Below are 24,847 nucleotides of genomic sequence, written 5' to 3'. Positions count from 1 at the left end.
AGTGCTTATTGAATTAAAATACATAAGTTATTTCTTTATTTACCAAACCAGTCGATTAAGATGATAAATTTCCCTTTACTAACTGATCATTAGGTACTGTTAATTGAATTTACTCATAAAAAGCCCCTCAGAATTAACTTACTGTCTTCATCTGTGATGACAATGATAGGTTCACTGATATTTCCACGTCCCTTTGAAGTCGAGGCAAACACTGTGATTCTGTAGTTGGTGTATTCATTGAGTCCTGTTAGTGTCGTTTGAGTTGAAGGAGCGAGGACAAACTGGGTCTTTGTTGTGCCATTAGGTTCTAATGCTGTGTAGGTAACTGTATAACTTCGTATAATGCCATTTTGATCAGGCTGTGGAACATCACCCTAGTCAACAAATATACTGGTGGAGCTAGTGTTGTATACTTGGATGGCAGAAGGTGGGGCATTAGGTGCTGTCGAATAAAAGAGATTAAAAGGTCACAAAAATAAATCGTTATTAAGTAACAACTCAATAAAGAAAAGGACAATTGTATCAGATATTAGTCATTTTAAAACACATGCAACTAAGACGCGTATAGTATACAATACTTGTGAAATCAAAGTTGTTCAAAACTATGAGGATGGAAAGGAAATGGGCCTTGCCATGATATGCTTAGGGACAAGATTAGAAAATATACTGTGCTCTTTGTTTAAGCTAGTATATACAGCGGGTGTAATGAAATTATATTAAAGGATTAAAGGACAAAGACTTCAACAGCATTACTGACTGTGACCGTCATTATTAAAGAGAATGCAGCTGTTTGTAAATCGCACTCAAATTTTCCTTCTTTGGTTTCTTTATCATGATTACAGTTTGAAAGTACCATGAATAAATGCTTTGCCTTTCAATCATGCATGTCATTTGGGGAGGTTACATAAACCCAACCATAAGAATGAAATACCCGTCATCAGTCTTTCCTGTCACTCGATTGGGAATTTAGAGTGTTTCTTATCAATATTTCCTTTACAATGATGCTCCTGTTCCTTGAGGATATTTCTTCACAAAAAGGTGCGTTTTAAAGGGGCTGTGTCACGGCAGTCCAGTTCATTTTGTTTAATTTTGCCAATTACTCGCCCTCAATCGCTATGGAACTTAAAGTAAGCAAAGAAATTACATGTAAATGACAAAATCAGAGATCCGAGACAAAAAAATTTGCCTCCTGAGCATTATTTTGACGTTGCAAGCAGCAGGGATCAACTTTGAAAAACTGTTAGGCAGAACAGTTTTCAAAAACCCTAATGTCACTCTGTTTCAATCTTCTTCAGTTTTGCCCATCCGTGGTATCTGTTGTTTCTGTTATGTTATTTAAACCTTCCTTTAAAGTTTTAAGCGGTTATTTTTATGGTTGTCTTAATTTAACGGGCATTTTGTAATTTCCTAATTTGGCTGAATTTCGTGACACAGTTCCTTTAAGTTTGAGAATAGGAGAGAATTGAACGCGACACAAGAACAAGCACCTAGGCATCTGTGTTAGGGAAATCAAACTTTCATTTAACTACACCTCTAAGTTAAAATCCTGCAGGCTCAGGTTAAGATAGATAGTTGAACTGACAACACCGAAAATTAACATTAGATAGTACATTGATTTATTGATTTCGGTATTTAAAAAGGTAAAATTAAAAGTCGTATGGCTGGTTATTTAAACAAAGGCTAATGTAGAACGCGGTTTCAGACACTCAGTGCGCCTCAAAATCGTTTTCTATGGTGTGTATCATTAAGTACATAATGGTATCCTGGCAAGGTTTGTTAATCTGGTTGCCACTTTTAATAGCAAACAAGGATAAGATGTGAGAGATGGCTGGATGTATTTTTTAAAAACTGTGCGCTCAGTTTGTTTATCTCTTTTTGAGTAACCATTCTATATACAGTTCAGAAGAGAAACGAGGGTTTTTGGAATTTCTTTAATGTTAACGGAAAAGGGGAATAGGAGTTGCTTGCCTGGGCAAGCGAGGGAGCGCTTTACAAGGCTTAGTGCTTATTGAATTAAAATACATACGGCATTTCTTTATTTACCAAACCAGTCGATTAAGATGGTAAATTTCCCTTTACTAATTGATCATTAGGTACTGTTAATTGAATTTACTCATAAAAGGCCCCTCAGAATTGAGTGTAGCTAAATGTCGTGGGTCGTGGGTAGTGGGTAGAGGTCGTTGGTCGTGGGTGTGGGTGTGGGTGTGGGTGTGGGTGTGGGTGTGGGTGTGGGTGTGGATGTGGGTAAATGTCGTGGGTAAAAAAAAGTCTTCCAAAAAAAGATTAAAATTAAAAAAAAATAGCAAAAAGTTGTAGAATTCATGAAACGAAAATCTCCCCGTACATACCGGTCCTATTCTCCTTCCCCGCGGTCAGCAAAGCAATTAAGCGAATCCTCTAGTACAAACGGACACTAAAAAGACATTTAGATAAAAAATAAAAGAAACTCTGTGCACTATGTAGACCTGAAGCAGGCTATAGAAAAACTGGAGGCCGAACTACTTTTCCACAAAGATGTCAACATTCGTGACTGAAACGTCATTTCAGTTTAAGGAGTGATATTTCGAATCGTTACAGTAAAGATTTTGTTCAAAAAACAACAACAACAAAAAAGAATCGAGAAAGCTGTAGTTCGGTACGGCAATAAAATTTACATACAGTCTCGAACCACCTTCATTCGAGTATGTCTAAATGTCGCGGGTCGCGACTCGCGGGTAGAGGTCGCGGGTGCGGGTAAAGGTCGCGGGTAAACATAGATCACCAAATTTAATATTAAATTATCAATAAAATAAAGGAAAATTTGATTATGTTTCAAAGAAGATTTGCAATACTTTTTTTTTGGGTCCACTGGTCATAACGAGGAAGTCTAGTTATTTAAAGCTAACTAAGGGCGATAAAAAGGAAAAAGTCACTAAAGAAAAATCCACATGCTTAAAACTACATTGGCTAGTTAAATTTGTACCAAGTAACCGAGATACCTGCGTTTGGGATTTGTAGGGGAGGAGGTTCAAGTTTTGGTAGAGAAAAGAAAAGTATTTCGGGTTCACGTTCTCTCCAAAGCTTGAATTTAGCTTGAAGTAGTCATTTTATGTAGCTGTTTTGCAGACTGCATGACTTTTTCAAAAGTCAATAGTTGGCCCTTTGCTGACCTCTATATTACCTATATGTAGCAGCGAAGTGAATTGAAAAGGGTGTGTAAAAATTCAGTGCCCGCTTTAAACAACCGAAACCCCATCGGACTGAAAAACTTACTTTAATTAATACTTCTTTTTTCATTTTTCTGCAACCCAAGACAAATAAAATTATTTTAGGGGCATAAATGCGTAATCTGCCTGTTGGTTTTTGATAATTACCATGTTGCGAGTGATCAGCCTTAAATAATGTTTCCTCCATGCCTATTACATTTTTCTCTTCATTTTTGGGTAATGGAAGAATCAAAATTTCGTCAAGAATGCCCACCCTCCCCCCCCCCCGAGCGGCCAAGACCTGAAAATGGCAAGTGAAACCAGGGTTTAGCGCTGTGATAGGCCTTGACATGAAAGAGTTAGAAATAGCTGTTACATTTAAGAACACCATATAATACTTCAATTAGAACTTTTGTTGTTTTTCAACAACGAGCCCTTGAAAATTAAACAAGAAGAAATGATTAAGTCCTCCAGCAAGATCTTACAAAGGTGGCTACTTCTTTGACAAAAACAATCTCCCCTCCCCTTGAACTACATTCTTGACCACCTACTATGTTTTCTCTCGCCTTCTTGACCCCTTCTTTATTCAGTGTAAGCGTCCGCAGTGTCAGCTTATATGACATGTCCACTTAAAAGAAGTGGTTTTCTATGTATATATATGAAGACATAATTTAGTTCATCGGAAATACAGCTTTGATTTTTTTTATGAGACTTGCGTGTACTTACTTCCTCAGCAAAAAGTATGAATCGATAGTTGTCATTCGTCGTTCGTGCTTAATTTTGGCGCGGCGGCACGAAAGAACTTGCCGTCCTCGTAAATCGAATTTTTCCCACGTTACTGGCGGCTTGATCACGGCAACAATACCCGTGCACGTGGGTAAAACTCTCATTCACAGTTCTGATTTCACAGAGTGACAAAAAAGAAAGAATATTACAAGGTTTACTTCGATCGATCGATTCTTTATCCTGATGGAGTCGATAGTTCCGTTGCGTTTTTGGGGGCCATACGATTAGCGCTGATCGCATGGCTCCCCAAATATGACAACATATGTATTAAGAGGTTTCTTATAACGTCCGTTTACAGCATAGTTAAGTTATTATTCACTTCTATCGGAATTTTTACTTACGCAGAAAACGCGTTTTATATGCAGTTCTTTATTAGTTGTATTCATTCCCTGAAGAAGTCTCAGTAAGAGACGAAACGCGTCGGAAACAAACGAAAAAGCTTACAACTACAAGAAGTCTTCCTTTGCGCTGCTGACTAGTCTTCGTTAGAAAGTTAAAAAAAGAAACTTTTGTTTTGTTGTTTATTTTATCTTTTGGTTAAATTTGGTGATTTATTTTTACCCGCGACACTTACCCGCACCCGCGACCTCTACCCGCGAGTCGCGACCCGCGACATTTAGACATACCCTTCTTTCGTAAGGTAATTGAAACCTAAAACTTCTATCCAAAAATATGAAATACCTAAAAATTGTCCTTTTCAGCTCTCCTTTCTCACGGTGATCGAATTCCTTCGTGTTAAAAAGTCTCCACTGATCATTGGAATTGTAGATCGAATAAAGATAAATAGTGAGCAGCTATTTTCATTCAGCGAATCAGAGCTGTCCCATACGTTCTGCAAATTGCAGGTATAATTTACGTCTGTTTCGATTATTTCGCGGCGATAGCTCAGGTATGGATAAATCTTCATCGGCAAAATCTCTTTTATACAGTGATGTTGTGAAAGGGGAGCCCACAGAAACTGGGAGGACGAAGAAGACGCCATGACGAAAAAGGCAATCAAGGAGTTGGAGGTTTTCGTTTCACATATATTTTAGAACTTTTCTCTACTTATTTCTTTTCTTGAATTACTTTACTTTATCATTTTTTTCTATACTTTTTTTACCCACGACATTTACCGACACCCACACCCACACCCACACCCACACCCACACCCACGACCCACGACCTCTACCCACTACCCACGACCCACGACATTTAGCTACACTCCTCAGAATTAACTTACTGTCCTCATCTGTGATGACAATAATAGGTTCACTGATATTTCCAGGTCCCTTTGAAGTCGAGGCAAACACTGTGATTCTGTAGTTGGTGTATTCATTGAGTCCTGTTAGTGTTGTTTGAGTTGAAGGAGCAAGGACAAACTGAGTCTTTGTTGTGCCATTAGGTTCTAATGCTGTGTAGGTAACTGTGTAACTTCGTATAATGCCATTTCGATCAGGCTGTGGAACATCACCCCAGTCAACAAATATACTGGTGGAACTAGTGTTGTATCCTGAAATATCGGCTGGAGGAGCACTGGGTGCTGTTAAGAAATAACATTGGAATATACAAAGTAGTTGTTGAAGCAAGCCACAGAAAAAGAAAGGTAAAAAAAAACCTGCTTGTGTTGTGGAGAAAAACAGCATAAATGTCGACTAGCACCAGCAAGGTGAATTTAATGTTTTAAGTTGAATGAAATGGTTAAGACTTAAGCACTGTAACTTTATTGATCTATTTAAAAAAATATTTATTATTTAAATATTTATTCATGTTTTATCTATTGATTGATTCATTTTTTTTTCAAATAATACTAACAACAAAGACGTTTCAAAAAAGGAAGGGTAGCGTGAACGAGTGCCTAGAAATAAATCGTACCGCTACTGTCAGATCATATGCAGCAGTTCATGGCGTCATTTATGATCCTCTATGTTTTTACTCTGACAAAAGAGTGACTATAAGACAAAACCGACCAAAGGTCAGCAATAACCTGTACATACGTAAGTTGGGTGTCTGTCCCTTATAGGGTTTTTTTTAAGCAAATGAGGTGGGGGTGGGGGGGGGGGGTCGCGTTTCTCCAGAATCCGAGAGATCATGCGTGAGGATCACATGAAGGGTTCGGGAGATTGTCGGAAGAGTTCGGAGAGCGTCGGGACATCATCGGAAAGGGCTTGCGTGTGATCGCGCGAGGAGGATTGTCACGTGATCGTAGGATCACGCGTGTAATTCTTGGAACGCAGACAAGACCATTCTCAGAAATACAAGCAGTTAAAGTCATTTATTCATAAGCACGAAAGCCTATGTAAAACTGGGACGGAGGAAAAACAACTCGTTTTTAGCCCAGAAACCAACTATTTTTCAATAGTCAACAATTTTTTTTTGCCTTTAAGACAAAATCAATTATCCAGTTCCATTAATTGTTCCACGTTCCATGTATCCAAATCTTGAACGTGTCAGGGTTGACCACGCGTTTATTTTAAATACCAAGAGACAGTACTGCGCGAAGGGATAGAGTTCATACTTCTTGGCATCGGGTTTAATCTGACACGTTTGACACGTTTTAGGGACCCTAGTTTCGGGTGGCTGATCCAAAGCCTCTTTTACTTCTGCTGAGTGAAAAGCCTCAGACTCTGCAGCATACATTTTCTTGATGTGTTCTGTAGCCTTATTTCTTGTGATCTGATACAAATTCTTTAATGTAATCGTTTCCATCCAGTTCACCCTCAAACAGGCCTAAAAATTGACCGAGAGGTGGATTGTGTTGCCCGGTATGACTTGTAAACTCCACTGAATTGGTATCGAAATAAAGGCAACAGTCCTGCAGCAATTCTAACGCTTCATAGAGCTGTAAACTGGCTCAGCAGGTGGTGAAAAAGGCCAAAACGAATATTCACATACACCGAGGGTAGTTCATCTTCAACCGCTTTCTTGTTGTAGACTTCAACCAAATCGTCCGTGACGACACAAATCCACCGAACATCCATCTCGTCCAAGTCAAGAAACTCGATGAGTTTATGATGCTCGGTAAAATTTTGCACTTGGGTCTTGTTTGGCAGCTGCGCCATATTCCCATAACGAGTCGGGTTGAGCACGTATTAATAATAATATAAAACACTTGTGTAGCGCATACGCACAGCTCTATGCGCTTTACACGATCATAAAAAATATATATATATAAAAAATTCTTGAAAGGCATATTTAAAAATTATATGTCCTAAGCTTTGACTTAAAAGTTGTCAGATTGTCGCTAGATCTAATGTAATCAGGTAACTGATTCCATAGCTCAGAGGCAGAGGTGGCGAAAGCCCTTGCACCATAGGTCTTCATGTTACTTTCAAGGTGAAAAGAAGAATTTCAAATTTAAGACGCTGTATTGTCAACCTTAAACTGCATTCGAGAAACTAGCAATTGTCACATCAACCCCAGAGTCTTCACAAGCCACCCGCACTCGACAAACTACATGTACAACATTCACTCCGTACTGAACTAAGTACAGTGTTCACGCTTGTACATCGCGCTTTCTTTTGTTCACAAAGAAATAAATATTTTTATTTAACTGCATGTCACATTGAATCATGCCGTAAGGCGAACAAATGAATAATGAAGCCTTAACAGTACTGATACATAACGGTAAAATATATATATATATATTTTTATAACAACTTTATTGTCAAAATAATAAGACAAAAAAGTGTCACCAGAGAGGAACTAAATCCCCATCATAGGACAAACCCCAAAATTTAAATATACGCTTTTAAGTTAAGAAAAATAGAAAATCATTCAACTAAGCACAACTGTTAACTATATATAATCATGATCAATCTCTTTTTGAAACTCCTTAATGACTGAACGCCAACCACTGAATTGGGCAGCGAGTTCCATATATCTATGTAACGCCTCCAAAAGGAATAGTTCAAAATGTTTCTTCTCGGAAGGTTTGAAAATCTTAAGATTGTTGCAAGATCTTGTATTGCTAGATGAAAAAGTCAAATACTTATCAAGTTCAATTTTTGACAAACCATTAATAAACTTAAATAACTGTAATAAACTTAGGAATTCCCGGCGAAAACGCATCTCCATCCAACAAAGACTTTTTAAACGTTCAGCATATTCGAGGTCATTACCAAGAATCCATCTTGAGACTTTCAGTTGTATGCTTTCCAATTTGTCCGATAAATATGCTGGATAAGGGTCCCAGAAAGGACAGGCATATTCGATAGTCAGGCGAACCATTGCCTTATATCCACTTATCATGGCCTCAGAACTGTTTTCAAATGTAGGCTTCAAAAGACCAAGTATCTTATTGGCCTTGACCACTACGGTGAGCACGTGAGATTTCATGGACAAGTTAGAGAGAAAGTTACACCAAGATCCTTGTGGATGTGAACTTCCTCTAGACATGTAGAATTAATGCTATATAAGCACTGTCAATTTTATTTTACATCTCGTTATCCTCAAGCTCTCGAATTTCGTAGCATTCATGTTCAATAACCATTGATTGCACCAGGTCAAAATTCGATGCAAGCTGTCTTGTATTGTATAAGAAACCGCACAAGGAGAAGCTGAATTGTGTAATAACGTGTCGTCTACAAACATGTCGCTGGAACAACAAAGACATTCTAGTATATCATTCAAAACCAAGAGGAACAAAAGTGGCCCCACGATAATAGCGTGAGGAACACCCGAAAATACGTAAGTCCAGTCAGAGTTTGAACCATTAATAGCTACACGCTAGCGTCTGTTTGATAAGAAGTCACTCAGCCAATTAAGGGTTTGACCTGTAATCCCGTACTGCTGGATCTTAAAAATTAAACGACGGTAGGGAACAGAGTCAAATCCTTTCTGAAAGCCCAAGAAGACAGTGATCTTACCATTATCCAGAGCTGAAGCCCAGGTGTGAAATAAATGGACGAGTTGAGATGAACAAGAAAGACCAGGTCTGAAACCATATTGACTAGTACTGAGCAAATTATGCTTTTCGATGAAGGATGAAATGTGATTTGCGATCAATTTTTCCAGAACTTTGACCACAAGGCATGTTAGGGAAATTGGTCGATGATTAGATACAAGCTCCTTTTCACCTTTTCTGAACCAGGGGGGATATTTGCAGATTTACACTTACTTGGTAACTTGCCCAAGTTGAGAGACATATTAAACATAGTCCATGGGCCAATCGTGATTTTGGTACCAACTCGAAGGACAAAGGATGATTGCTGCGAATTGATAGCACATAAGGTGGAGATTGAAAGTTTGTATGATAACCTTTCTGTAGGAATAACTTTCAGGGTATTTTTTTCCATGTAAAAGTGCCGGAAATGACCTTTGAGATACCAACCAGGCCAACTAAATGTGCACTTAATATGTTCTATATCTTTTGTAGTTTAATTTATTATGAGAGACATGAGAAGTTTTTTGCTGCGTTTTTTATCGCCAAAATATTAATTGTTCTGAATTTAACCAAAGTAGAGCGTGGAAAACTCAAAAGTAGCCTTCGAATAGTATTAAGGGTAAAATCCAAAATGGCGGCTACCATGGAAGGTGAGTGGGTTCTTGATTTGCCGGATTAATAGCCATTTTACCGTGTAAAACGCAATAATTTCACGAAAAGTTAGCAAAATCATCTAGTTAATAAAGCGCTTAAACTTTTTGAGGCAAAAGTCTTTGAAGTTTTGACTTTTAATAAGCAGAATTAAGGAAATACTTACAGATCTTGTAGAATGTTCACTTTGATAATCCGATAGAAATTGAATGTATAATTTTTGCTCATATCGATCATACACATCTGTTTATATATTTATAAATTTTGATTTAAAAGTTTGAATTATAAATTTTGGCACCAAAGGCTTCAGTCTTAAAGCCGGAGCAGTTAGCAAGTATTATAATTTATAGTTTCTGAATTTCGCAGTATTTTTTTGAAGCAGCTGAGGGACATGCTAAATCTATAAGCAAATCCAATTCTGAGCATACTGATCTTCAAAAAACAAGAATTGCAAGAGACGAGGCTTACGTGAAGTCGCTAGAAAGCAACTGGATAAATCCATTCAGTGCTGAGCAGCAGGATTTGGTATGTTTGTCAACCGGAAAGGTGGCCACACAAAAGATAGAGGAAGACCTGTTGGGCGCAAAAGCTATCGGGGAAAAGGCATACAAATAATTTCGTGCACAGCGCTTGGAGGCAAATCCGCCAGTCAAATTTCACAAGACCCTGAAGAAATCAAAGCTGAAGACATTCTCTGAACTTAACAAGAAGGTGAAATTCAAGAGCAAAACAGCAAACGAGATCATCCTAAAAGCTGATAGAGCTCTTTTTGGTCAAATGGTTATAATTGCAGAAAACAGACAACTTCACATGAGAGATGTCCTCTGTCATCCGTTGGGACCTCTTCCTTGGGCACTATCCACAGTAGATGGGTCACTACGGAAAACCAGCAAAGCAACACGTTTTAGCAAAGGAGCTGCAAAAGAATGTACCTGCTGCGCAGGAAATTCTTCAGCCATCTGCATGCATCATAGATGGCATAGTACTAGTGCAAAGGTTGAAAGGTGACCATAAGAAGTTTCAGATGTCGCTGACTCCTTGTTTGGAATGTTTCTACATGAGGGTGCGTCCTCGAAGAAAATTGACGTTATCTTCGATGTGTATAGAGAGAGTTCAATTAAGAATACAGAAAGAGAGCATTGAGGGGCTGAGTATGGAAATGAATTTAGAAATCTCCAACCCAACCATAAGGTGCAGCAGTGGAGAAACTGAATCCACAGAATAAGAAAGCCTTAACAATATTTGTGACCAAAGAATGGAAACAAGACAAGTATAGAAGAAAGCTCACAGACAAGGTCCTATTTGTAGCCTGTGAAGAAGAGTGTCACCAAATCTCACCAGAGGCTGCCTTTACTGTTGACGAACTTAACTCAACACAAGAAGAAGCTGATACAAGGATTCTTCTTCATCTCTCTCATGCAGGCAGATCGGATTACAGCACATTGATTGTGGCATCAGAATATACAGATGTCTTCATTCTTTGTTTGTCATTCAAGTGTGGAACACAAACAAGAGTTAGATACATCAGCATCACGAGCATAGTGCAAGCCCTAGGTCAAAACTTGTGCAGCAGTCTCCTTGGCATGCACGCTTATTTGCGACACCGTGAGTGCTTTTGCTGGGCAGGGTAAGATTGGTGCACTTCGAATCGTCAAAGACCAGAGATCCTTTCAGGAAATGTTTGACCTCTTAGGGGTGGAATGGGAACTCTCAGATGATCTATTTCAGATGCTTCAGAATTTCACCTGTCGTATGTACAGTTCCCGCCCAGAGACAAACAGCATCCATGAGCTAAGATATAGAGAGTTCAAAGAGAGGTAACATGGAGTCCGACCAACTACCACCTTGCGCTGATTGCCTGTATAAACATGCGTGTCGAGCAAACTATCAAACAGGAATCTGGAGGCGGAGTCTTGAGAACTGCCCTGAAATTCCGAATCCCTTAAGACATGGCTGGATTCAGGATGAGAACAATTTAGGGATTGATTGGATGATTGGTCAGCCAGCTCCTGCAACAGTTTTAGAGCTACTCTCTTGTTCTTGCACAAGATCTTGTAGGCTCCCGAACTGCAGCTACCTTGCGAATGGTCTTAAGTGCACAGACATGTGCCGGTTCTCCGAGTGTGATAACAGGCGAGAAGAACAAGCTGTCACAGTAGACGTCGATGCTGATGATGACGAGAGTGACGAGGACTAGAATATGTGGTCTGTTTCTGTTTGTCAGCATATTTCCCTTGGCTGTCGACATGATTTATTGCCCACAGAAGAATACAGTCATTGCTATTCGTTGCTACATTTAAACATATGACTTGCTAAATGTGCACCCAAAATACATAAAAACAACTGGTCATTGTAAGAGGAATTATAACATTTTGCATGTCACCTTCGGACATCCAAAAAGTATGGCTTCGCAGAAAAACCACAATCGGTGCTTTTGCCGGAAGAGTTTGCAACTATGGTTTTTTAGTTAATAGTTTTGAGAGAAGCTTCTTTCACAGCTTAAACTATGAGGATTTTGCATGTTCCTTCCAGTTTTGATCGTTTTGGGGCACTTCAGGGAAAAAAATTGACATGTTTGAAAATCAAAGATGGCGGATCCAATATGGCCGCCAAAAAGGTAATGTCATATTGTAGCAGCCTCATAGGTAGCTATAACACCTAAGTCAAACTAGTATCCAGTTGTCATCTAGAACTATCATTTAACAGTTTTTTCAAACAATTCATCTTTATTACTTTAGTTAATATCGACCCTCTGGTTCAAAGGGCTACTTTTCTATGTTACCATGGCAACAAACACCAGAATTCATCTAATTTTGCAACAAAAGCCTCGAAAATCACTTGGAAAAAAGTGGTACCATTTAATCATCTAAACGTGTCTCCAAAACATGAGTAAAAATATAAGGAAAAACTTATGTATGTACATTTATTTGACATTGTAGAAAGCCGAGTGACGTCATTTCAAAAACGAGGCATACACAGTGTGCAGAGCGCTTGTTCCTTTGCATGACTTATGTCGGATATTTACTTAAAGAAAAAGGCATACCCAGTGTGTAGGGCGCTTGTTCCTTCGCGTGAGTTATGTCGGATCTTTGCTTAAAGAACGAGGCATACACAGTGTGTAGCGCGCTTGTTCCTTCGTATGACCTATATCGGATTTTCGCTTAAAGAACGAGGCATACACAGTGTGTAGTGCGCTTGTTCCTTCGCGTGAGTTGTGTCAGATCTTTGCTTAAAGAACGAGGCAGACAAAGTGTGTAGGGCGCTTGTTCCTTTGCGTGACTTATGTCGAATTTTTGCTTAAAGAACGAGGCAAATACAAAGTGTAGCGCTCTTGTTCCTTCGCGAGGCTTATGTCGAATCTTTGTTTTACTGAACTAATGAGACTTATTTTCCACCTCACAACTCTGTATGTCGAGTCGAGACAACTTGTATACTCGTACGACTCGACAACTTACATGACGTCCCTAGTCAACTAATGAGATTCATTTTTCACTCGACAACTCTGTATGTCGAGTCACGACAACTTGTCCGCTCGTGCAAGTTGTGACAAGTTTTTTTCCACTTGTATCTTGTCGACAGTATTGGACATGACTGGAGGAACTGAAGGAAAAGATCCATTATCTTATGCAAGCCTTCCCACTCAATACGGAAAGTCATTAGTTTGAAATAAAGTGTTGTAGGGAAGTGTCGACAGGTCACACGCGTATCATAAGTTCGTGTTGTGATATTGTGAAACGTGACCTTAGCGTTTCCTTGATCAACATAAGTTTTCCTTCTTTTCTTTCTACCGCGTAGGTTATGTATCGTAGTGTATTTTCTGCATTTGATTCTTCCAATTACAGGTCATGAAGATGGTATGTCTCATGCATATTGAGTTATTATTTCCTGTGGTTTTGTTTCTGTAGGTGTTTGTGACAGGATTTGATCTCGGATGCCGGTTTTTCTCTGAGCCTTAAACTTTCTGAGTGCGGCTAAAGAACGTTTCAATAAATATTTCAGTTTATTTTCTTTTATACGAAATCCCTGGATCTCAAAAGCTAGATGGGTGTAATTGTGCGTGAATAAAATGATTTTCTAATTGACTACAAGTTCCTGCTATGTTTTGAAGACAGGCCCTAAAGCCAATCAAAATTCGTTATTACACGATGTAGTGATCTACGAGTAACAGCCAATCAAATCGTTTTCCACACATTCCGGGAAAAATCACGTGGCCTCCATACACGATTAGCAACGGTAAATCACAGACGCCCCACTTTCTCGTATTTTCCCTAAGGGGAGAGGGGGTCTGTACACAGGCTAGTTACGATTCCATCGACTCAGACTTTTCATGTCCACTAAATCATTCTGCCACTGAGAATCAATATCAGTTACAACTACTCTGTTGTAGCGAAAGTGTTTTCTCGCAAGTCGGTGTAGGGTATAACCCGGTTTTTGCTGGAGCCAACGGAGTACTTGAGAGAATTTTTCTCCATAACGAAGTGCGGCAGGATACAATTTGTTCACACCCCCTCATGCTGATGGGCTGGTTCATCTTAGGCAAGTATCTCCCGGTGACGTCACAGCTTACGGTAGAGTCCAGGATTGACCGCTCCGAGAACGCCTAGGGACTAGGCTGGGTTCATCTGATTGTACAGGGTGTTTCAAAACTTCGTTCCGATTTTTTCTTCGCTTAAATTTCATCTGATTATTGAAAATACTTTTTGTAAAAATAAGTATATTGGTCATTATCCATTTAACATTGACTAACTGAAATATTAGTAACCAGAATGTCTTCCTTTAACATTTCTGACGTCTTTTAAGTGGTGAGGTATAGAATGTACGGGCTCCCAAAGCGTGTCTAAAGTCACATTTTTGGAGGGGCTCGATCTTTGTATCTTGTCTCACCAACGATAATCCAGATGGTCTCTAGAGGATTCACGTCACGTGAGTTTGCCAGCCGGTCGTCCTTTGGTATAAAGTTTGCAAATTCTTCTGATACCATGCCACCATGAAGTGTGCACCATCTTTTTCCTCTTCAAGGCTTTCCAACCTCTGTTGGTCACGTATCTCCATACCGTTATGCTCGAAGCTTTGATATTGTGAAGTTGAAGTTTTATTTTTTACCTGTCTTTGTGGTTTATTACGCATATACTTACAGCTTTTTCGATAACATTTCTCACACACTATGTTAAAAAAAAAAACTGCCATTCACTCCTTGGTTTGTCTTCTAAGGTCTTTACTTTTGACCACTTGTCCACTCATCGTTCAGACTTCTTCAACAATTTGGCAATTTCTTTGACTGAATGGCCAGAATACCGTAAAAATAGATGCCTGAGCTCTAGTACAAACAGTGTAGGCCTTCAGTTTCGTGAAAACAAAAGAAAACGACAAAAATACGAAAATAGAAACCCTACAAAATGGGCAGGAAAAATACGGTGGGGAAAGACTCACGTACGTGTACATTTGGGGCAAAAATTTTAAAAGTATAATATTTTGTTCAAATTTTAGTTAGATAAATTTCATACCTGAATCAGTTTACGTTTGCCTGAAGAAACATTAAATGCTTTGCGCAAAATAAAATTATTTTACAATCGCAACGAACTTTGAAACACCCTGTGGGTCTTTTGCGTTTTGCTCATCGTTGTTATCGGTTTCATCTCTTAATTCGATGTGCGCTTCACTACCACAACATGCAACTAAACATCGCATTCTCTCATAGACGTCATTTAAAGAAAAGGTCGGTGCAGAATCTCCGCACAGACGACTTGCAGCATTGCCCATAGTTTAAATACCAATGACTAAATAACGTCTGTCTATTGCCTTTTTATAATCTAGTAACGTACCCAACAGTGAGAAGGATAGTGTTTGATAAGTAAGCGTATAACCGATGAATTTATCAAAATCTGTTTGGCTTTTTGTTCGGTAACCAGGGTTCGCTCTTGCCAGGTGTTAACCTCTCCTAAAATCCCAGGAAAAGGCAGGGGATTAATACTGTTCCTCTAGTTAAAATTTTCACTTTTTCATGATTTTAAGATTCTTATGATTAAGACAATCACTTAAATTACCATAACAGCATTAGCTAAAGAGTACTAAAGCCTTCATCATTCATTTGTTTGCCTTACAGCATAATTCGATGTGACATGCAGTTAAAAAAAAATATTTACTTCTTTGTGAATAAAACAAAGCGCGATAAGTACAAAGCCTTAAATTTAATTTTTTTTCTTTTCACCTTCAAAGTAACACGAAAACCTATGGTGCGAGGGCTTTCGCCATCTCTGCCTCTGAGCTATGGAATCAGTTACCTGATGACATTAGATCTAGTGAAAATCCTTCAACTTTTTAGTCAAAGCTTAAGACATATATTTTTAAATGTGGCTTTCAAAAATTAAATTATATTTTTTATGATCGTGTGAATATCGTGTAAAGTGCATAGAGCTCCTGTATATACGCTACACAAATGTTTTATTAATGCATGCCTAACCCCACACGTTAGGGGAAGATGGGGAAGCAGCCAAACAAGACCCAAGTGCAAGATTTTACCGAGCATCATAACTCATGAGTTTCTTGGCTTGGACAAGATGGATGCTCGGTCGATTTGTGTCGTCACGGATGATTTGGTTGAAGTCTACTACAAGAAAGCAGTTGAAGATGATCTACTATTTTTTGGCCTCTTTCACCACCTGCTGAGCCAGTTTACAGCTCTATGAAACCTTAGAATTGCTACAGAACCGTTGTCTTTATTTCGATACGATTCAGTGGTCATACCGGGTATCAGAATCCACCTCTCGGACAATTTTTAGGCCTGTTTAAGGATAAACTGGATGGAAACGATTACATTGAAGAATTTGTATCGGGCCACAAGAAATACGGCTACAAGGCACATCAAGAAAATGTATGCTGCAAAGTCCGTTGATTTTCACTAAACAGTGATCCTCATCAACGTTTGAATTATGAAGTCATAGATGTAAAACAAAATGTGTTAGCGGAAGTGCAAGAGCCATTGGATCAACCCCGTGAAACCAGGGTACCCAAAACGTATCAAATTGAACGCGATGCGAAGAAGTATGACTTTCACACTTTTTTGTCTTTAATAAACGCGTGGTCGACCCCGACACGTTCAAGACCTATCTGTATGGCTATTATGATTGTAAACATGGAACGTGGAACACTTTATGGAACTAGATGAGTGATCTTGTCTGGAAGGCAAAAAAAAACTGTTGACTATTGAAAAAAAGTTGTTTTTTGGGCTAAAAACTAGTTGTGTTTTCTCTACGTCCCAGTTGCACACAGGCTTTTCCGTGTTTATGAATAAATGACTTTGACTGGATGTATTTCCAAGAATGGTTTTTTCTTGTTTCCAAGAATCCCACGCGTGACCCCACGATCACGTGACACTCCTCTCCGTGCTATCCCACACAAGCACTTTCCGATGATGTCCAGACGCTCCCTGAATTCTTCCGACAATCTTCCGAACCCTTCACGTGATTCCCACGCGTGATCTCACGGATTCAGACGAACGCGACCTCTTCACCATATTTGCATAAAAACTCCCCAGATGCCCTACTTACGTAGGTTGGAGCCGGTCACGCTTTCCGGTCTAAGGTAGTTTGCCTCGGACATGAATCATATTTAGCCTGTCAAATATTCTAAAGTAACATGACCAGTACTGTAAAATGAACAAACCCCACACGGCAAATCACGAGTAAGAAGGACAACTGGGCTATACACTCGGTACCGTAATTATATACGCAACTTTAGCAGTTGCGAAATGAAAGCCTGAAAAATATTCAGGGTTGTACGGGATTCGTACAAACGTTGCGTATGCGATGATCTTCCTTCATATAGTTCTTCACCCCGCGGTTCATATATATGATTTTCATATATTCATAACTTCATCACCATCCTTTCACAGGTTTATAACGAACCAATTCAACGACCTGCTCCCAGCTGGCTTGTTAGCTCAATTGGAAGAGCACTGCACGATTATCGCAGAGGTCAAGGGTTCGAATTTTTTTCAGGCTTTCATTTCGCAACTACAAAAGTTGCATATATAACTGCGGTGATCTTCCTTCATATAGTTCTTCACTCCGCAGTTCACACATAAGATTTTCATATATTCATAACTTCACAATCGGTACCGTAAGTAAACACGACCACTAAGGCCAAGAGCGAACTGACGTACATGTACGGAGGAGTTAGAAGAAAACATTAAATCAAACCATACGTACTGTCGTACGGAAAAGTGCTAAAAAGACAACTGCAATTACGAACAAAAAAAACAACTTGTACCATATAGCGCTCGTGTGTATGCCATTTTGATGTAGCAGCAGACACTTCAATGTTGTAGGTTGTACACTCTTTGAGCCTTAACAAGGTTACTTGCCTTGTTGGAGCATTCACTTCCTTGGTTTGACGAATACCATCACTAGACTCTTGGTAAGAAACTGTGTAACTGAGTATAATACCATTTCTTCCAGCTTCTGGAACGTAGCCCCATTCCACCAAAATGCTGGCAGAACTCAGATTGTGTCCCTGGACACCATCTGGAAAAGCTGTTGGCTCTGAAAGAGGTTTACTGTTTTGTTTGTTTGTTTGTTTTTTTTTAACGTTTAAATCTTTTATAACGTGCTTTTATTTAGACGGATTGTAGAACCCACTGTGGCGTAGAAAATGATGGATTGAACGAACGTATTTCGGGTGGCGAGGCTAGACAGCTCTCCGTTAGCGCTGGAAGAGTTGGAGAAAAAGAAATTTAAAGTGACATGCAACTGAAAAAGCGTCTAAAAGAGGAATTGGATAATGAAACGAAAGAAATAAACTTTAATATTATTATTATGATTATTATTGTTCTTATTATGATTATTATTGTTATTATTATGATTATTAATATTATTAGTATAGTTATTGTTATTATTATTAGTAGCAGTGCCGTTTAAGCGTTCAAAGATGCCGCTTATTTTGTTCGTTATACCAAGAGTTAAACAATAAAACTGTGGTGTATCCTCAAGTTAAAAATGGCAAGACTCATTAATAGTGGGATATGTTTTCAGTCAAACGAACGTAATTTTTGCTGCGGATCTGGTCTATATTATAGATATTGGGACCAGTTAAGGTATAAGTAGGAGCTGAAAGATCTGGTTTATTGTGTATCAAGTTAGTATGTAAGTACTGTGGTAGTATAGTATTAGCCTGCATGGCGGGCGTTCGAAAGTGAATGGGAGGGGAATTTGAGCGCGAGACCGCTCACACTACCGAAGTTCCCTATCCCTTCCCTGTCGAGTATTTGAGAGGTCAGGTTTCTCCTGGTTAGTTGACTTGGTAGTGTACAATGCCCTATGGGGACAAGGATGGGAATACCCAAAACCAAGTCAACTAAAGAAAGATATATAAATATAGAGAGTGTTAGAGTAATAAATCCTGTTTGGATTTAAGGGATGAATTGCTTTTTTTTACCATTGAAATGCTGAGCAATAATACATGCATGCAGGATTATGGTGGGTGAGAAAAATGGGACATACAGACACTGCGGGACAATCGGTTGAGCTAAACCGACCAGCTTTACGTAAACGTACATGTGTGATTTGGGAGTGCTTTGCACTTGAGAATGAAAAAAAAAAACGCGAAAATAAGCTACTTTGTCAGCGCTGATCTACATTCAGGTGACAAAAAAATTCAGCGCTTGACTTAATATACTTACTGTCTGCATCTGTAATGACAATGATGGGATCACTTCTGCTGCCACCTCCTTTAGCAGTAGATGCAAACACTGTAATGCTGTAGTTGGTATATTTCTTCAATCCAGCCAATGTAGCATTTGTTCTTGGAGCAATCACTATCTTCGTTCCTGGATTACCACTGGGCACCTCTGTGTAGGTGACTGTATAGTTCACTATAATACCATTTTGATTGTCTGCTGGGACTTCATCCCACTGTACAAAAATGCTGGTAGAGGTTACGTTGTTTCCCGTGACATTAGCTGGGGGCACATTTGGTACTACAATAACAAAAACACCAACAACGTTTCAAAAAAACAATCATAGCAAATACACTGAAGTAGAAAACACTGAGTAAAGTGAAAGCCCTTGTAAACATCCCATAGGAAGCACAAAAGGTGTCCATAACTGTAGCTGGCTGCTGGAATGGTTTTTGTAAACAGAGAGTTTACACATGGTTTTGTCAAGAGTTACATGTTACATGACCTTAAGGTGTAGCCTACATGTATAAAAGCAACAAATAGCAGTTGGACATCAAACAATGCCCTATTCAAATTAGCTCATAATTAACACTATGATTGGACAGATCATCTAAATTGTGCCAGAGACTCTACACTGTATCACAATGAAACAAAAAATGAACACTTTGACTCATACACACTACTGCAAAACCTTTAAAGAACTATAATGCACTCAGGTGGTGGCCATAACTTAATAGATCTATGAGTGTTCAGTACATTAAGTAGCATTTACATCTTTCTTTAAGACATACTTAAAAAATGCAAAAAATTTAAATATGTACAACAAAAAAACTTAATTTACAGAAACCTCATAAGTAGTAGCCTGAAAAAAACCGCCAATATTCTGTGACACCTACCACTGTTTTCTCAGCAGAATGGTGTCTGAGGAACAAGCAAAGAAACTCCATACTAATGACATGTCACTATCGAGGTCTGGGTAGTGCTTTGAACAGCAATTGGCTGAAGCAAATTCCCTCAGGACACAACCATTCAGAAGTACTACCCAGATCTAGGTCATCAGTATAGAATTTCTGCAGTCATTTTGGGGGAAACCAGTGGTGGCTTCGTACAATGCTGGGTGTGTTTTCAGGCTAGAGAAGCAACAAAAAATTTATGTAACAAGCGTACCTTCTTCATCTGTGGTTGTGGTGATTACTGAGCTTACAGCACTGGAACCAACTTTGTTATTAGCAAACACCCGTATGTAATATGTCTTTCCAGGATGAAGGTCTACAAGAGAAGCACTTGTGAAGGAGTTTGATACCACACAGCCACTACTTGACAGCCCTGAACATCTAGCTTCTGCAAATGCCTGATTATCTGTACGTATCTCTACAGTGTAGTTAAGAATATCACTGTTGCCATTGAAGCCAGGTGTCCAGGAGATATTCACAACTCGTGAGGTCTTAGAGATAACTGTCACATTCTCTGGTGGGCTTGGGACCACTACAAAAAGAAAACACATGCAGTGCAGCAGTTTTTTTTTTTTTTTCAACAATTAACCAACAGTCTCCCACACCTATTATAATTGAAGTGCTGGGCACATTAAAATAACACTAACCTAGATGCAGATACTTACAACAGAACATGCCAGTCTCTGGAGATGTAAAATCTAGACACTATCTCATTAGCATTACCTCCTCCCTCCAACCCTGGAAAAAATCAATGTCACTCCCACACAAATCAACCGAGTCTCAATTCTAGCATGCGTGTGGCTATGAGGGCATTTAACTGTTACATGAAATACAGATCACCAGCATTCACTTTGTGAAATAACCTTTGCCAGTTGTACAAACATTTTTAAAATCGGTCAGTGTAAAACGCAGACTGCGGACTGCAGACTGCAGACTGCGGACCAGGGGTAAAATGCAGACTGAGTGTAAAGTGCAGACTGCAGACTAAGAGTAAAACGCAGGCTGGGGTAAAATGCAGACCGAGCATAAACTGCAGTCGTGGAAGGGTTTAAGGGCAAAAAAAACCGCAAATACATGCAAACGAATACTTACTTGATGATCTGCTTTCACAAATCCATTCCTTTCTTCTCTGGAACGTTGTCGACGACCCGAAAACATAATCGCAACCTTGAACCTTTTTCCTGTCCGAGAGACTCCACGCTTTAACTTTAGATGCGAAGTTTTCGATATACGTGACCAGGGACCGTGAACTGATACAACACCACGATGTTTACGCTTAAATGAAAGCTGCTGACCCAACATACTGTACAGGAAGAATTATGGCGATAAAAAGGGAGTAAATCATTCCAACAACAAATAAAGATGTTCTGCAGGAAATTTGGATGACCTTCTATGAAAGTATTGCAAATCAAGGTACGCAGACTTAACCTGTTAGGATGTTCATTGAAACTTCAGGCGTATGTGCAATGCACTTCGACTAGGAAGCGAAGTGTATAACTGATACCGGCTAGCTATTTCACCGATTTGGAGAAGAAGGAGCACAAATGTTTAAAAAAAGTTTGCAGTCTTTATTCTGCATTTTACCCCAGCCTGCGTTTTACTCTCAGTCTGCAGTCTGCATTTTACACTCAGTCTGCATTTTACCCCCGGTCCGCAGTCTGCAGTCTGCAGTCCGCAGTCTGCGTCTTACACTGACCGTTTTTAAAATGCCCCAGAAACCACAACAAAAGAATGGTTTGAGTTTTACTAAACAAGGAGGCTAAATTCCAAACTAAAGCGCAGAAAATTCTCAAAAGTCAATTCTATCCAGGAGATTTGGTGACCTGCATAGAAGACAGGAAGGCTGGTTGTCGTAACTGAGAGACTCCCTGGTAATATCCTGGAGAGTTGGCATAAATTTAAAGGTACAGTATTTACATGTATTGAGCACTGTCGAGTGGAGTCAGATACTCTTATCAGTAGCTTAGTGGTGATTGTAATGTACAGTCGGTACATTACAATCACCATTAATGTACAGACTGATGGGAAAAGATTTCATGCAAAACAGCTACACCTAAAATCAATCTACAAAATAGTCAAAGTTGGCCATATGTCCCACATGGCATTATAAATTGGGTTATTTCAATTATGGTCTGGGTCAGGCTATGCTATTGAAACTTGGAACAATATTATTGATATTACCCAATATATCACCAACTGTATATCATAGTTCTTTAATACTTTCCAGAATTTTTAGTTTCTTTATTCCAATATACAGTCAAATTGTTATTGTAAAGCTAAAACGTTATCGATCTAAAAAGTGACAGACTAATTCTGAATAAGAGGTGACAAATGCACAAACAATTTTTTTAATTACATTTCATGCTTCCAATGCCACCAGTAACTATAGCAACGGTTTAAATCATGTTTGCAAGGTACATGCACAGTCAAATTGCTCAAGATCGATCTTCCCGTTAAGCAGTGAGACAACCATTAAGTCATCAACTCTATCAGAGCCAAAATGAAATAAGCTTTTGTTGTTGTTTCATATTTACAAACAAAACGAAAACACAAGAAATAAGTTGACAAACGAACTGTGAATCGGTTGGCAAAGAATTGTATGCAGAATGTCGAAGTGTATGCTCCAGTCACTCCCAAAATTGTGTCAAGTAGAACGCCTGCACTTCGCATGCTCATTTGAGGCCAGTAAGCACACCTTTTTTTTTTCAATTTACTTTTAATACCCGTGTGAAAAACCTCCATGGAATTCCATGGATTTCCATGGAAAATTCTCCATGGAATTCCATGGAGGATTAGGACATCAATTTCCATGGAATTCCATGGAAATTTCTCCATAGATTTCCATGGAAAATATTTCCATGGAGGATTAGGACATTTCCCATTGAATTCCATGGAAAACATTAGGGCACCAATATCCATGGAAATTTCTGCATCGACATTTTCCATGGAGGATCAGGACATTTTCTATGGAATTCCATGGAAAAGTTCCATGCAATTCCATAGAAACTACGCCATCGATTATTCCATGGATCTCCAGGGAGTTTCATGGAATTCACAGGAATTAGACATTTAAAATATCCAGTGAATCAAATAGAATACATAACAGATTTTGGTCCACTGCAATTTATTTAATCAATAAAAGGACCGCATAAATCTCTTTTTAAAGACATCAATCAAAACTTAACATGCTTTTGGAGGAAAATTTGACATACTGTAGCTTAACAAATTAATGTTTACTTGTAACAATATACATTGCAGTTTAGAATGCAGCAATCATATTGAATTAGCTTAAATGAAAAATTTAGATTCAATATAAAGCAAGGAATCTTGGCCTGGTGTTTAAGAAAAGTAACAGGCGAACAGATGCATAATTGAGAGAAAAAAAATAAGCGAATACTTGAATGCATAAACCGTCAGTATGTAAGACTTAAACATGGCTTTATTTATGCGACAAAAAAGGGAAGTGCTACTTATTTCCTCGATCAGAACCACTATGGTATTTAGTTATAGCAAAGTCCTACCTAACCCTTGGGAAAAAACGGCGTCAGCCACAATTATAATTTATCAGTCTCTTGCATAGTTTTTACGTAGCAGGCATGAAAATTCTAAATATGATATTTCTTCTTATGCATCGAAGCAGTCCATCGAAGTACAGTCTTCGATTTCTAATTCTGCCAGAAGTAGTAATCATTCCAAAGGATTGCAAAGGCAATTTGCAGGAAAGACCACATTCATATCTGTATAAACAAAAAAGATGGAAACTACATATTAAAACCGATAAACAGCACCCGAAAAGTCAGCCTTCTAAATCTAGCAGAGACATATAAATCGAGCAGACGAATTCAATTGAGCAACCAAACATGAGTTGTGTACATATTAAGCTTACCTTCCTCCTTTAATGTGCGATCCAGCTGAGTCATTGTTCAATCGAAGTCGATTTGAAAGAAGCCAAATGTAAGCAACCTCACAAGTGATACTTTGCGCTGAAAATAACATCTTTTTCGGATGCATTCATTGCAAAGACAATCCGTTTACACAACACTGTCGTACTGCACAGAAGTCCGCCTAAAGATTCGAACCAAGAAAACTGATCTTCTACGCATTTCTATTGGTTCAAAAGCCCCACGTGATCACGTAAGTCACTAAGCGGGGAGGCCTGGACGCCAGTTCAAGCACCAAACATGGCGTCAAATCACGGCACGATCGTGGAGATGTCTGTCTTTAAAGGCTTTAAATTGTGGTCTCTTTCAGAGTTAATTGTACTATCCCGACACTGTCGAAGAGTAAAGCAGTGAGAGGAAAATACTGCATTGTTCTCCCAGGTGAGGGAACCTTTGAAAAAAGGCAGCAGGCCTATTCATAGTCTCATACACAGCCGTTCTTAGTGTCGTCACGCAACGCTTCTCCCCACTAAAAACGGCTATGTAGCAGACTAGCCTATCCACGGATGCGGCAAAAAAACTCTAATATTGCTTGTGTAGGTTCACCGAAATACTCTATGCAAAGCAATCTCATCAATCAGGTTGGACTCGAGTAATAGGGAAAATCTTAGCTCTCAACCAAAAACACTTCGATACCGAGAAGAGTTATATGCCTAGTGGGATCATTTTCTACTGGCTATTTTGGGACTCGTACATCGTCTTGTATTTGCTATTCATACGGGATTCCGACTAAACTGATTAGGGCTATTAAAGCACTGACTCGAAACGGTTAGCTTCTAATTAGGGTTACGGTT

General features: G+C 39.0%; 1 long non-coding RNA gene and 1 pseudogene across 1 annotated transcript; both read right to left on the bottom strand.

Moving 5' to 3' along the window:
* LOC140953663 (tyrosine-protein phosphatase Lar-like) overlaps window positions 1-24,847 on the bottom strand; it is a 111,313-nt pseudogene that overhangs the window by 44,577 nt on the left and 41,889 nt on the right.
* Window positions 23,220-24,672, bottom strand: LOC140922011 (uncharacterized). The gene is made up of 2 exons (XR_012164054.1): window positions 23,999-24,672; window positions 23,220-23,849 (listed from the first exon to the last, which is right to left on the bottom strand). It is a non-coding gene; the product is annotated as an uncharacterized lncRNA (long non-coding RNA).

This window comes from Porites lutea, chromosome 12 (genome assembly GCF_958299795.1).
Source record: "Porites lutea chromosome 12, jaPorLute2.1, whole genome shotgun sequence".
NCBI classification, from domain to species: domain Eukaryota; kingdom Metazoa; phylum Cnidaria; class Anthozoa; order Scleractinia; family Poritidae; genus Porites; species Porites lutea.
Note: the sequence above shows the minus strand (reverse complement) of the source record. Positions and strands in the feature narration are given on the sequence as shown.